Here is a 12,946-nt window from a genome sequence, read left to right as displayed (position 1 = left end):
GTCTTTCCCTTCTGCAGGAGTTCTGTGGAGAAAAGAAGAATCCTCATATGGGAATGCTTGAAGATCTGCCAGACACATTTGAACACTGGGCAGAAATGCTCAGAGTGAAACTTCTGTCATACCAAAGGCAGACAGATGATTCCTACAATTTCTGTCTTAGAGGTAAATTCATTCAGTTAAGACTTGCATTTTCTTATGTATGTAATTTTTCAGTATGGAAGCTGAAAATTGCAGTGACCAAGAATTACAACATTGTCGTAATCCATCACACTCAGTGGAAAAACTCTAGTTGACTTTACTGGTAATTGAGCCAAAGTCACATTTTTGAGCAGGTGTATGTTTCTCAAAGCATTGCACCTAGAAAAAGGAATGTCAGGGACACAATCTCTGTGAGAGGAAATTCCAGGCTGTTTGTATCACATGCACACCATGTCTTTTCCAAAAAGAATTTCAGGATCAGCTGAAGTGGTTTGAGGAGGAGCTCTCTTCTGTTTCCCAACTGGTCGTGGAAAGTCTTTTAAAAGAACATGAGCAGAAGCTCAGCTCTTGTACTGGTCATATTCAGCATCTCTTCAATAGGCAGCTGAAAGACTGGGGGGATGTGAAGGTATGTGTATATTGGAATGCTTTGTAGTGTAACCCATGGTAAGTGCATCAGATTGCTAAAATTTTGATTTTCTCATTCTCACTGTTTGCTTCATCACTCTCTGCTGAGCTGATGACAGATACAGTTTTTTGTATTTGCAGTTAGCCTGCTTAGTTCTCCTGGAAGCTTTGTATTTTGTGGAACTCTGTCCCTTCTCTCCCAGCTTCCAGCACTTCCAGCACTGCCTCTTTCTAATCTCAGCTCTGCCTGTCATCTTACACTTGCCTGTCAGCTCTGTGAGGGCTGTGACCTTGTAGTATGGCCAGACAGATCCTACTGTATGGGTGCACTCCTTTGTAAGAACTGTGATATAAGGATAATGAAATACTGTATTTACCATCATTCATTAAAAAGGCATATTTTATCAAGTAATATCAGAACTGAGAACAGAATCGTAATGGAGATTACACAGAAAATGCTAGAGTGTCTTTCAGATTGTGTCTTGAGTATTAAAAATTAGGTAAAAATTACAAATATAGAGATATACAAAATACTTGACTTACCATGTGGTAGAAGAGATGATTTTTTTTGTTGAAAATAAATCCCAAAGTGAGACCAGAGGCCAGCAGAGAGGCAATTTGGTGCATCTTGCAGTGCAAAGCTTATATCCAGACAGTCAAGAAGTAGCTCCATTTTCTTTGTGTTTCTGAATACCTTTATAGAAGATGTTTGTGGTTTACTTCTTCCTTTTTATGACTCACAGTATATTCTTTACTGAAGGCATTTCTTTCTTACATGTTCTCTTAAAGACTGTGCACAGGAGAAAATTACATTACTCCCTAGGACACCCAAATAACTCCCTTCAGCTGGAGGTTTTGTGCCAAGAGGAAATAAAAAGGCAAAAAGATCAAACTGATGGGGTTCACCTCAATACAAAGATGTTGCAGGTAATTGTAAAGCCCTTGCTTAATGTGAACTTAAATATTGCATTTGGAAAGGAGGGTGTATTTTGGATACATTTTTCTTCCTCATCAAAGGAAACCTGAATTTTTTTTTCAGTTTTAAGCAATCCTGTTCATATATCGCTATATTTTAAGTGGTCTATTGTCAGCATTAGACATAAATATATCTGCACACATACAGCTGCTTAGATACATTGTGGAACTTACTGATATTTTATATAATTCATAGAAACAAAGGGATAGGAAGTTCAAGGTTGTGCTTGCGAGAGGAAGGCAATGGAAGGCAGTGGAGTTGAAGGAAGGACAAGGGAAAGACAAAAGGGGGTTGCTAAGACAAGGCAGGGAGAGTAGAAAAGGCAAGGCAAGTCAAAAAGACAAGGCAAAGCAAGGCTAGGGAAGAAAGGGGTAGGGAGATGAAGGTGAAGGATGGGTAAACAAGGGAATGAAAGGGAATGGAGTGGTAGGAAGGACAAGGAAAAGATACGCAGGGGTCAGTGAAGCAGTGCCAGGTTAGAGTGGGCAAGGTTGGCAGGACTCAGAAGGGGAAAGCTAGAAAATGGAAGGGCAGGGAAGATATATTTAGCTATGTCAAGGTGGGGATAGGCATGCAAGGTATTTCTGTTGCCTTGCCTTGCCCATTTTACACCGTCCTTGCTTTATTTTGTCATTCACATCCTTCTCGTCCCTTGCCTTGCCTTCTCCAGTAATGTATTGCCTTACTGATCTCTCATGTCTTTCCCTTGTCTTTCCTGTGACTTCATTGCCTTGCATTGCCTTGCTCACCCATCCCCTACCTTGACTTTTCTTCTGCTATTTTCCCTGGCCTTGCCTTCTGTTGCCTCCTTCTCTTGAATCTCACTTCCTTGCCTACTCCTGCTTTGCCTTGTCTTGCCTTTTTTACTCTACCCCAAATATTTTTGCCATGCCTGACCATCCCTGCTCTTGCTTTACTGAACCCTCTGTGTCTTTCCATTGCCCACTTTACGATTCCCTTATCTTGCATTTCCCTGCTTACTCATACCCTACCTTGATTTTCCTCCTCCTTTTTGCCCTGTCATTGCATTACTCCTCCTTATTCTCTTTCCCTTGCCTACCTCTACCTTGCCTTGCCTTATAGGCCCAGCCCTTTTCTTGCATGGCACTGCTACCCCTCCCTTGCCTTGCATTACCTTGCAGACCCTTTGCCTCCCCGTCGTCATCTGCTTACTTCTTTCTTCTCCATTGCCTTGCCAGTCCCAGCCCTCCTCTAACTTGGCTTGCCTTTCCTATTCCAACCCTGAATTGCTGTGTCAACCTCTCTCTGTGTTCCCTTGCACTTCCTACCACTCCACTGTTGCAGTCTTCTCTTGCTCTGATCCTTGGTTCAGCTTGGCCGGGGGAACCGGCAAAATAAATGAGGAATCGGTACCATGGTCTTGCCTGAAACATAAAGATTTTAAAAACAAAATAACAAATGTGGAAAACTGCATAGTCTTGGGGCAAGATCCAAAGACCCAGGGGCATGGTGAACGGAACAAGGCAGACAGGTCTTCTGAGGGCAAGGGTCCAATCACAAACTTGGAACATGAACTTACAAACAACAGGTTCCAAACCAACCGAGAACAAGAACCAGAAACCTGACCAAATGTCGGATAGTTCTATTAACATATTGACTCCCATGGCCCCAGTCTTCTCGCCATGACCTGACTAGGTGTCCTGTTCCCCATGGTCTCATACTGAGGCCAAACCACCACTCATTCCAGCCAGACGTGTTTCCACATCTTCCCCTCTCTTTAGAAAAATTTTCTGTAAAGATTTCTGAACAGCTCTTAATAGACAACTTACAAAATAGGGTAACAATAGAAACACAACAACAACAGCTCCAAAAATCAGTAAACCCGTCTGACCAAAGATAAAGCCCAACCAGATAAGTTCCATTTTTTGAATAGTCATTTGAGCCACTCTTCATCATCTTCTACTTGCAGTTTCTTGACTCCCTCTCTGAGAATTTGGATGCTTTTGTGTATGGACTCACTTGCTGTGATCTGAAAGATTCATGCAGCACATGCCAGGAAATTTCCCTGTTCCGGTGCAGCCCAAGTCCAGCAATTTGCTGGCACACAAATCCACAACCAGGCATAGACATGGTGCCTACACCAACCCGATCTTGTGTTTGCTGACACCGCTAGTGCCCAGATCCAGAATTTTTCAGATGCTTGCAGAGCATAATTCCAGGAATATGCTGGCACAGAAAGTTGAAATTAGGCAATTTCCCAATGCCGGCACTTTCCCTCCCCAGATCTGGCGTACGCTGGCACTGCCAGTGCCCAGATGTGGCAATTTCCCAGTGCCGGCACAACCCCAGTGCAGCAATTTTCTGGCAAAGAAAGCCAAAACCTGGTAGCTTCCCGGCGCTGGCATTAGTACCGCCCTAATCTGGTGTGTTGGGGTTGGTTTAAAAGAAGAAGGAGACCTTGGCTTAAAGCCTTGGGAAAACCCTCTCTAGTTAGGGTGAGCAGGAGCTCCCACCCATATTCCTCTTGTTCAGTTATGCAGATTGTTACTAGAAAGTTCTGACTTCTCTTTGCTTCCATTGCTTACTTCTTACTGCAAGAATTGTCGTATTCTGAATCGTTCCTTCCTCTTGGATCCTTCCCTCAGATCCCACCTTTACCCCTCCCCATATATAAACGCATCAATATCCCTGCTAGACACTGGACCCAGGCTTTCTTCTCGTTCGCTCTCTGTACTCTGCACGCCGTCCTGTTTGTTGTGTTCGCCTTCATTGAAGTTCTGTTTCCCGACAACCAGATCAAAGCAGTCTTTCTTTGTAAAGTCGCCAGAGCCAGTTCTCGGGGAAACCACTGGTCATCCGTCTGGGCGAGGACCAGAAGGTTCCACTGGTATTTGCTGGCACCTCCAGTGCCCAGATCTGGAAATTTCCCTCTTCCGTCACCGCTCATGTCCAGCAATTTAATGGCAAAGAAAGCTAAAACCTGGCAATTTCCCGTTGCCAGCACCACCCAATCTGGGGTTTGCTGGCAGCAGGTGTTGCCTTTATAAAGGACAACCAGTGACCTGGTTCAGGGAACAGCACGGCAGCCTGGTCTCGCCCAGGCTGCTCGGGCTAATCAACACACGCAGACACCAATATGGCAGACGGTTGAAAAGCGTTTATTATCCTATCTCGTGGGTTTAAATAGTTTTGGGGGTTTTTGCTACGTCAGAGGGGGGTTGGGGGTCTCAGGGGTTAGTCGGGTAGTGGAAATTTACCAGAGCAGGTGTGGCTACATTCTTCTGGGGCTTCTGGGGTTAATAGATAAGTGGGGAAGAAAGAGGGGGAGGGGTCTATCTTTCCGTGACATCGCGTGGTCTTCCGCTTCGCCTGTCCCTATCTACCACATCTCCCCCCTCCTTATCACATACAAAATGAGGTAGTCGTAGGTATAGGCACTGGAGTGAGGTACAAACTTGCAACTTGTTAAGGAAAGGGTGGTTTAGTAGATCAGGGTAGATTTTTTAAGGCAGGTGCTGAAGGCTTTAGTTACTGACTGTGTTTGCAGTTTTTTGGTTTATAGCTTTTGGTTTATAGCATTTGTTGGTGGCCTATGAACAGAATGTTTGCCCTTTCCAGACGGGCCTGAACAAACGAGACTAGTTTGTTCAGCAGGCATGGTCCTATGGTAATAGCCAAAAGCAGTATTGCCAGTGGACCTACCAGGGCAGAAATTAAAGTGGTGAGCCAAGGTGATTGATTGAACCAGGATTCAAACCAGCTCTGCTGGGTCTCCCTGTCTCTCTTTCTCTGAGCCAGTCTGTCTCGGAGTTCTGCCATGGAGTCTTTAACGACTCCCGTATGATCTGCATAAAAGCAGCATTCCTCCTTCAAAGCTGCACACAATCCCCCCTGCTGCATAAACAAAAGTCCAGACCTCGCCTATTTTGTAAAACTACTTCTGAAAGCGAAGAGACTGATTTCTCTAGGTAGGAGATGGATTTCTCGATCCTCTGCAGGTCCTCGTCGATGGTCATTTGCAGCTGAGAGAGTCCGTGCTGCTGGGTTGCGATGGCTGAGACACCTGTGGCTGTGCCAGCTGCTCCTAGGCTAAGCAGCACTGCGATGGTTAATTTATTTTTGTGGAGTCTGTTAGGTTCCTCGAGAAGGTGGTATGTCTCTTCGTCTGAGTGATGTAAGACCTTAGAAACAATCAGAACTTGAACACAGAAATCGATAGAGTTATTAAACTTGGCAAGGAACATATAAGGATTTACTCTATAGCACTGGCAAACTCACAGCCCAGATGCAGGTGGGGTCATTCACTTGTTGGTTTTTCTTTCAGGCTTGACAACTTCAGTGCAGAAGTTGCCTTTCTGCTTTGCTAAGGTTGCATTGCTAGAACATCTGCCCTGTCCTGTGATTTGACTCAGGGTGATTCCTCTGCGGGGAGTGTTTCACTTGCACTGGTGGGGGGTACTGGCTGTGGAGTAACTGAAGGGGGTATTTAAAGCAATGCCTTCGCAGAAAAGTGGGTTTAATATCATAGCAAAACTAATAGGGGTTAGTCAGGTTTGATTTGGTTTCATTTAGGGTTAGTAAGGTAGCTTCTAAACAGGCTGGCTATGTGGAACACGAAGGATGGGATATTTATTATGGTGACTTTTTTGAGCACCTTGTCACTTGATAGATGTTGTACGACCCACCTAAATAGCTGCTGAGGGTAGTGGCCTGGGCCAGCTTGTCCCCCTGGCCACAAGCCTCTAAACAGCAAAATTGCATGAAGAAAGACACTGTGCACGTTTGGATCTCACCGCCGTGGGAGGCTCAGGTTTTGTCTGGTGGCTTGGTGGTCTGTCATCTCCTTCTGGAGCAGGGGTGTATGTGTCACGGGGATGGTTCACCAGCGTGTCCTGTAAACAAGACTCACAGTTTCTCATTAGTTTTGTTTTAAGGGTCAGGTTTGGCTGGCAGCAGTGGGTGTGCAGCAGTGGCTCTCATAGTCTCACCACGTGGGGGTCCTGACTGCCACAGAGGCAGCACGTCCCACACATCCCCAGGGGCTTTCTCCCCACTTTCATGGCCAGGGTTACCCAGGGGTCCCGTATCGGGGCGTCTCTTGCTGACTCTGCGGCACGGGCGCTGCTTGTGGTGGGAGGAGGCTGAGTTCGCCCGCGCGCCCCACCCCCCCCTCCCCCGTTCCGTGTGTCCAGGGGTTGGGACCTGCATTCTTTGGCGAGATGCTCTTTTCTCCCGTAGCTCCAAGGGGTATTGTGACCGCTTTTCGGTGCGGCTTAGAACTCTATTCGGTTCTGTTTTGAATCGCGATGGCTTTGTTCTCTCCGTTTTAGAGTCCTGGCCGGCCTCCGCCGGCCCCTCCGAGCCGGCAGAGCTGTTGCCAGGCTCCGCGCCGGAAGTCAAATGCCAGGGCACTTCCGGGGCTCCGCGCCGTTTTGTCCGGCTCCGAGCTCGCTCCTCCCCGCGGGGGTGGGGCCGCTCCCGCCCCCCCGGCTCGCCGCGCCTCCCGCGGGGGGTGGTTTTTCCCTTATATGGTGGCAGCGCCCGGCGTGGCCGCTGGTTGGTTCCGCGCTCTGTGCCGCTCTCCGCCCCTTTCTCCCGCGCGCGCGCGCCCCTGAAATCGCGCAGGTTTTTGAGTTTTCGCGCCGAGACTACTCGTGCTCCGCCCCCCTCCGCGGCACCCGGCGCCATTTTCAAGGCGGCAACGTGGCCGGGCGGCCAGCGTCCCTGCCCGAGCTGCGGCCCCCGCGACTCTGGCCTCTCCTGTCAGCCCCTGCCGCGCGCCGCTGCGCTTCTGACAACGGACCTCCGATCGGCGGCGGTGGCGGGACGGATCGGGAAGCCGCAGCTTTTCGGGGTTTTTTTGCGGCGGGGGTTTTTTGGGGGTTTTCCGCGGCGGGGGTGTCTCGGGGGGTTTCTGCGGGGGGGCCCGGCGCCGCTCCGCTCGGTGCGCCGGCGAGGAAGCGGCGCGGAGCCGCGGCCGGGTCCGGGTCCCGGCGGGAGCGGGGCCGCGCCGCTCGAAACGCGCCGCTCCGGGGGCTGCGCTGCCTCTGCCAGGCTGGGCTGGGCTCAGCTCCGCGGCGGGGCCGGGCTGGGCTCTGATCCGGGGAAGGGGGTGTCGCGCTGTGCCCCCCCGGGTCTCCGCTCCCGGGTGGACCCTCCTTAGGGATGGTCTGCGCTTTCGCCCCCGTCCCGAGCCCGGGTCTAACTAATAAACACGTACGCGCTGCACTCCGCATCTCCTGTTTTTCTATTGCCTTGCGCGGGGTTTTTTCTACCTTGCCCCGTGCCGTAACGCTCTCGCCACTGCCTGAGGATTTCGATTCCCCGGCTAGCGTGGCTGTACACTGTTCCCATATTCCCGGATGCATGGCATCCACTGAGCATTCGGTTGCTCCAAGCTCAGGCAGCCTTGCTATAGCAAAATAAAAGTCCCTGAGCTTAAACTCGATACTCCATTGCTTCATACTCACGATCCATGCGACGCTGTCCATGACGCTCGCGGGTCCCGGGACATCTCCCCTCGCGCCTAGATACGGTTTGACCGTTCCGGCCGCTGCTCCTGTCCAGGTGTATCCCGTTCGCCGGGGGAATTTTTCCTTTTTTCCTTCTTTTCTCCCGGGTTTCGGCACCACTATGTTGCCTTTATAAAGGACAACCAGGGACCTGGTTCAGGTAAGGCAGCACGGCGGCCTGGTCTCGCCCAAGCCACTCGGGCTAATCAACACACGCAGACACCAATATGGCAGACAGTCGAAAAGCGTTTATTATCCTATCTCGTGGGTTTAAATAGTTTTAGGGGTCTTTGCTACGTCAGAGGGGGGTTGGGGGGTCTCAGGGTTTAGTAAGGAGTGGAAATTTACCAGAGCAGGTGTGGCTACATTCTTCTGGGGCTTCAGGGGTTAATAGATAACGTGGGGAAGAGAGAGGGGGAGGGGTCTATCTTTCCGTGACATCCCGTGGTCTTCCGCTTCGCCTGTCCCTTATCTACTACACCCGAGCTGCCTCATGCACTGCAAAAACCACCTCAGTGCCCATGGCACCTCCCGAGCCCTCGTCTCAGTGCGGGTCCTGCTGGCAGTGTCAGAGCGGTGGCTCCTTGGGATCAGCGCTGCCCGTGCTCTCTGCCCGCCCTGGCCCTGGCAGTGCTGTCCCTGCTCCCATGCACGCACAGGGAATGGGAACTGCTGCCTGATGGTTTCTGAGCTGCGCCACTGCTGCTGCTGGAGATCCCTTGATGAACGGATTAGTGGGACTATGGGCCATACTGGCCTGCCACAGCAAGGTCCTGGACAGGAAGGCAGAAGTGCAGAAGGTCCTCTCCGTCCTATTTCTGTGTATTTCTGGGAACCAGGGAATCTCTCTTGAGCCTGTGAGGCACTGAGTTTGCAAAGTAATGGTTCCCTTGTTGTTGTTGTTGTTGTTGTTGCTTTCCCTTTGGGCTGCATCCGTATTTGAAGCCAGTCGAGCCTCTCTCCAGATGGGCATCTCTGATCATCGCAGTGAAGCAATGGAGGGAGTTCAGGAGGTGGTGATGACCATTTCAGGATGGCTCTCTCCAGTGAGTGGGACTCAGAATAAAAACTCTATCAAACCTCAACTCCATTGGAAGGTTCCCTTCCTTGTCACCCTGTGAATAAGCTCGATGTTAACTTTCAGAATTGTTTTTACAAGATGGAAAGTCCCATTTGTGGTGGTTTTGGTATGGTTAGGGATTGGGGAAGGGTCTCCTTCTGATGCCAAAATGATTTTTGCTTTTAGATTTCCTTCATAGTTATGTATGGCTCTGTAGAATATTGTTGTATACTTATCTAGTTCCTAGGTAACTTCAATACTTTTCCTCCCCTGATAGGCAGAAAGGCAAAACATCTTCCAAAGGTTCCTATCCTATCCTGCCTCCTCTGGGAACTGAAGTTCAAAGAGGTTCTCAAGACATGGAGAACTACACTTTTCCATAAACTAACTGTAGCCAGTACAGCTAGTACAGCTAGTCACAAAGAAAGAGGGGCTCCAGAAGAGGTGGAACCAAAGGGGGAGATTTCCCCTTTACTTGTGCTTCTAATTGGGAATTCCTGTCAATTATGCTAGTTTCCCAAACTTATAAAACCACATTGGCCCTATGTGGGGTGGTCCCATATTTTTCCCTATCTGTCCCTGGAGGCCTCCAGTTAAAGACCAGATTTGATCTTACCTCCTATACTTATATTGTCTGGAAAGTGTGTTGTTTCATTTCCCAATCTTTAGGGCATCCCTTCCTCCACACTGCAGTGCCTTTGGAATACAGCCCCTGGCTGTTGTTTGCACAGCTATGGTGCTGCTACCTGAGGCAGAACGTGCAATTGCATTTCCAGCCAAACTCCACGAGGAGTGGGGCAGCCAGAGCACCCTGTGCAGATACAGGCCTGCAGCTGCGACCTGGCAGGGCTTTGGTTGCTGCCCAGCGCAGCGGGCTGTCTCCTGTGTGACTGCCCCCTTCCCTGGTGCCCGTGGACAGTAGGTGCAGGGCTCTGCCAGGGGCATGGAACAGGGTGGGGATGTCTGCTGGAAACAGAGTGCAGTGGAAAATGCTGGGAAAATGTTTGCCTGTAAGAAATTGTGCATTCCTTAAGCTTAACGTAACCCCCTGTGCAGTTTCTGCTCACTGGGAAACATGCCTGAAACCTGAGCATGAGGCTGCAAAGGCCACAGAGTCTCTTCTGCTTCTTGTGCAGTGTTGCTGAAACACTTAGTGACCGTGTTTCTCTCATAGCCCAAGCCACGTTCTCCACATCACCAAGCCGGAGCCTGGTGAGGGGGAGAGCCTGGCAAAACCTCCTGTTGTTTCCTGGCCTTTTCTGGGATGGGCCTACCATTCATGCATTGACTTGAGAAGCCAAATGAGCAGAGGGTGTCCATAGACATGACATTTCTCCTTTTTCTGAGCAGGAAAAATTTTTCTTTTGCTGCATAAGGGAAGCTGAAATTTTCAGACTGCTGAGAGACAGAGCTGCAGGTGGCTCCTGTGTGCCCAAGCAGGCATTTTCATCCCAATACATTTGTGCATGCATCTTAATGTGTCTGTGTTGAATATGAGATTGTAAATGTTTGTTTCCTTACCTGGGAATTAACTGGTGGATTTCCTTTCTTTTCTCCCAATTACCATTGTTTTCAAGAACAGGACTAAAAACTTGATGAGTCTTGTTCTATGGCAACTGTGCTTAAGGGACCAACAAGCACTGCAGAGATGCCATTCATGTACTAATCCTTGGAATTAGTTAGTATAGCAAAGTCCCCCTTCCGAAAAGGCTGTCCAGCTGGTGTGAATCCTCAGAGAAGGAGATGTGCTTTTGCTGATGTAGTTCCCACTAACTAGGTCAGTCAATGAAATCGGCTACCAAGGCAAGATTGGCAGGATGTTGGCAAAGTTGTGGCTGCATCAGAGTTTGGGCTTTTTGTTGGTAAAGGAAAGTCATCTCTGGGTCTCTGCCAGGGCAGAAACTGCCACTGCAGAATGGAGGTTAAACAATGGGCTCTGGGAGAGCAGTTACAGATGGGAAAGAAGCAGGTGGAACCTCGTGTTCCCTTTTTCTCCTGACTAAACACCTGATAGCCACAGCAGGGACGCCTCAGCTGTGGCAGCCCAGGCTCCTCTCGGCTTGGCTGCGTGACTTCCTGAGCTGCTGCCTGCAGAGAGACGAGGAGCGGCGCTGGTCTGACGACGAGCTCCTGCAGGTAAAACGCAAAGGGGCTGCAGGTGAAAGAGTGTCCGAGGGATGGGCTCCTCCTCCAGTGAGGCCCGAGGCATCAGATGAGCCCCCTTCCTCCTCACCTCCACTCTTGGTGCTCTTCAAATGAAAATGCTGAGCAGTGCTGGGCTGGGCTGGGCTGGGCTGGCAGGGCTCTGTAAAGTCCTCTGGTCCAAGTGTCCTGCAACGAGCAGGGACATCTTTAAAGAGATCAGGTTGCTCAGTACCCTGTCCCACCTGACCTGGAATGCTTTCAGGGATGGGGCACCTACAAGCTCCTGGGACAACCTGTGCCAGGGTGGCACCATGCTCCGAGTAAACCAGTTCTTCCTTAGACCTACTCTGATTAGATCCCCTTTGTGTTTAAAACTATTCACCCACATTCTATTGTAACTGGCCCTGTTAAAAAAGGTGTGCCCCACTTTGTTCAAAGACACTCTGAAGTCTTGGAAAGCGGCAATAAAGTCTCCCTGGGTCCCATTCCTCACAAAACTGAGTTAACTCCACCTCTCTCTGCATTTCCTGAGAGGACAGGTGCTCCGTTTTCTGGCTGTCTCTGTTGCCCTGTTTTGGAACTGGGTGGTGTGTTCTGTTTTACCTAACAGCAAAAGAATTGAAGTAGAGCAATGCAGAGTACAGAGCCATGAAATGGTGGCAGAGGAACCCAAGGCTGCCAGTCCTGGCAGAGCAGTCTGGAGAGATTTGGCTGTGGGCAGGAGGGGCTGTGGGGCCTCACTGTGAGCCTCTGAGGGGCTCTGGTTTGTGCCCCCCACCCCACCTTTAGAGGCGTCTGGCACACAAACAGGGACAGCTGAGAAGGACTTGTCCCAGCCCCATCTGCTGCCTGGCACGCTCAGGCAGAGGGGAACTGGCCCAGGCTGACTGCCAGGTTGTGTGGCAAAGAGAGAACTGCAGGACACAGCGCCCCTCGGCTGGCCCTGCTGGGAAGGAAGGTACCAAGAGAGACACTGCTCTGTCTCCCTGTGGGAATGAGCATGGTGCCTGTCTTTCAAAGACAGGGACCTATGTGAGTCATTGGAGTTTCCTGAAAGGCAGGAACCCCAGGGACAGAAAGCACACTTTCTAGGGCACTGGCAGGGCAAAGGTCCCAGCAGGATGGAGAAACCAGAATAAAAGGATGAGTGGGATTCTGGGCAGGTTTGCCTGTGATGGCAAGGTCCTGCACATTGTGACTGGGGAGCAGATGGTCCCATCATTCCTACGGTCCCATCACTCCTCTTTCTGGGTCTTTCTAAGTAACAGAGGAATCCTGATTGAATCTGTGAAGCACTGAGCTTAAAAAGTCATACTTTATTGGTTTTTGTTGTTTGTTTTCCTGTGAGCAGCATCCACTGGTATCAGCCAAGCCAGCGTCTACCCTGGCAGCACTCATTATTTCAGTGAAGAGGAGGAAGGTGAAGCAAACACTGTGATAATCACATCAGGACCATTTCTTCCATAACCAGCTAAGAGTAGGACTGAAGAGTAGTTTTGTAAAGTAGGATTGTAGAGAAGGATTATAGATTAGGATTGAAAATAAAGCTTCTGAAACTTTAACTTGCCTGGAAGATTCCCTTCTTTTTCACCCTGTGAATATGCTCATCATTTCCTTCTGAGTTCTCAGCTGTCTCTTAAAGGTACAAAGTGACATTTATGGTGTCTTTGGTAGGGTTTGAAAGTG

At 49.7% G+C, this 12,946-nt stretch overlaps 1 long non-coding RNA gene across 1 annotated transcript; it reads left to right on the top strand.

Moving 5' to 3' along the window:
* The first annotated feature begins 21 nt into the window (after positions 1 to 21).
* On the top strand, positions 22 to 1,740 carry LOC140680845 (uncharacterized). The gene is made up of 3 exons (XR_012052225.1): positions 22 to 162; positions 447 to 607; positions 1,396 to 1,740. It is a non-coding gene; the product is annotated as an uncharacterized lncRNA (long non-coding RNA).
* The last annotated feature ends 11,206 nt before the right edge of the window (positions 1,741 to 12,946 follow it).

The sequence above is a fragment of the Taeniopygia guttata genome, chromosome 29, assembly GCF_048771995.1.
Source record: "Taeniopygia guttata chromosome 29, bTaeGut7.mat, whole genome shotgun sequence".
NCBI classification, from domain to species: Eukaryota; Metazoa; Chordata; class Aves; order Passeriformes; family Estrildidae; genus Taeniopygia; species Taeniopygia guttata.
This window is presented reverse-complemented; position numbering and strand designations above follow the sequence as displayed.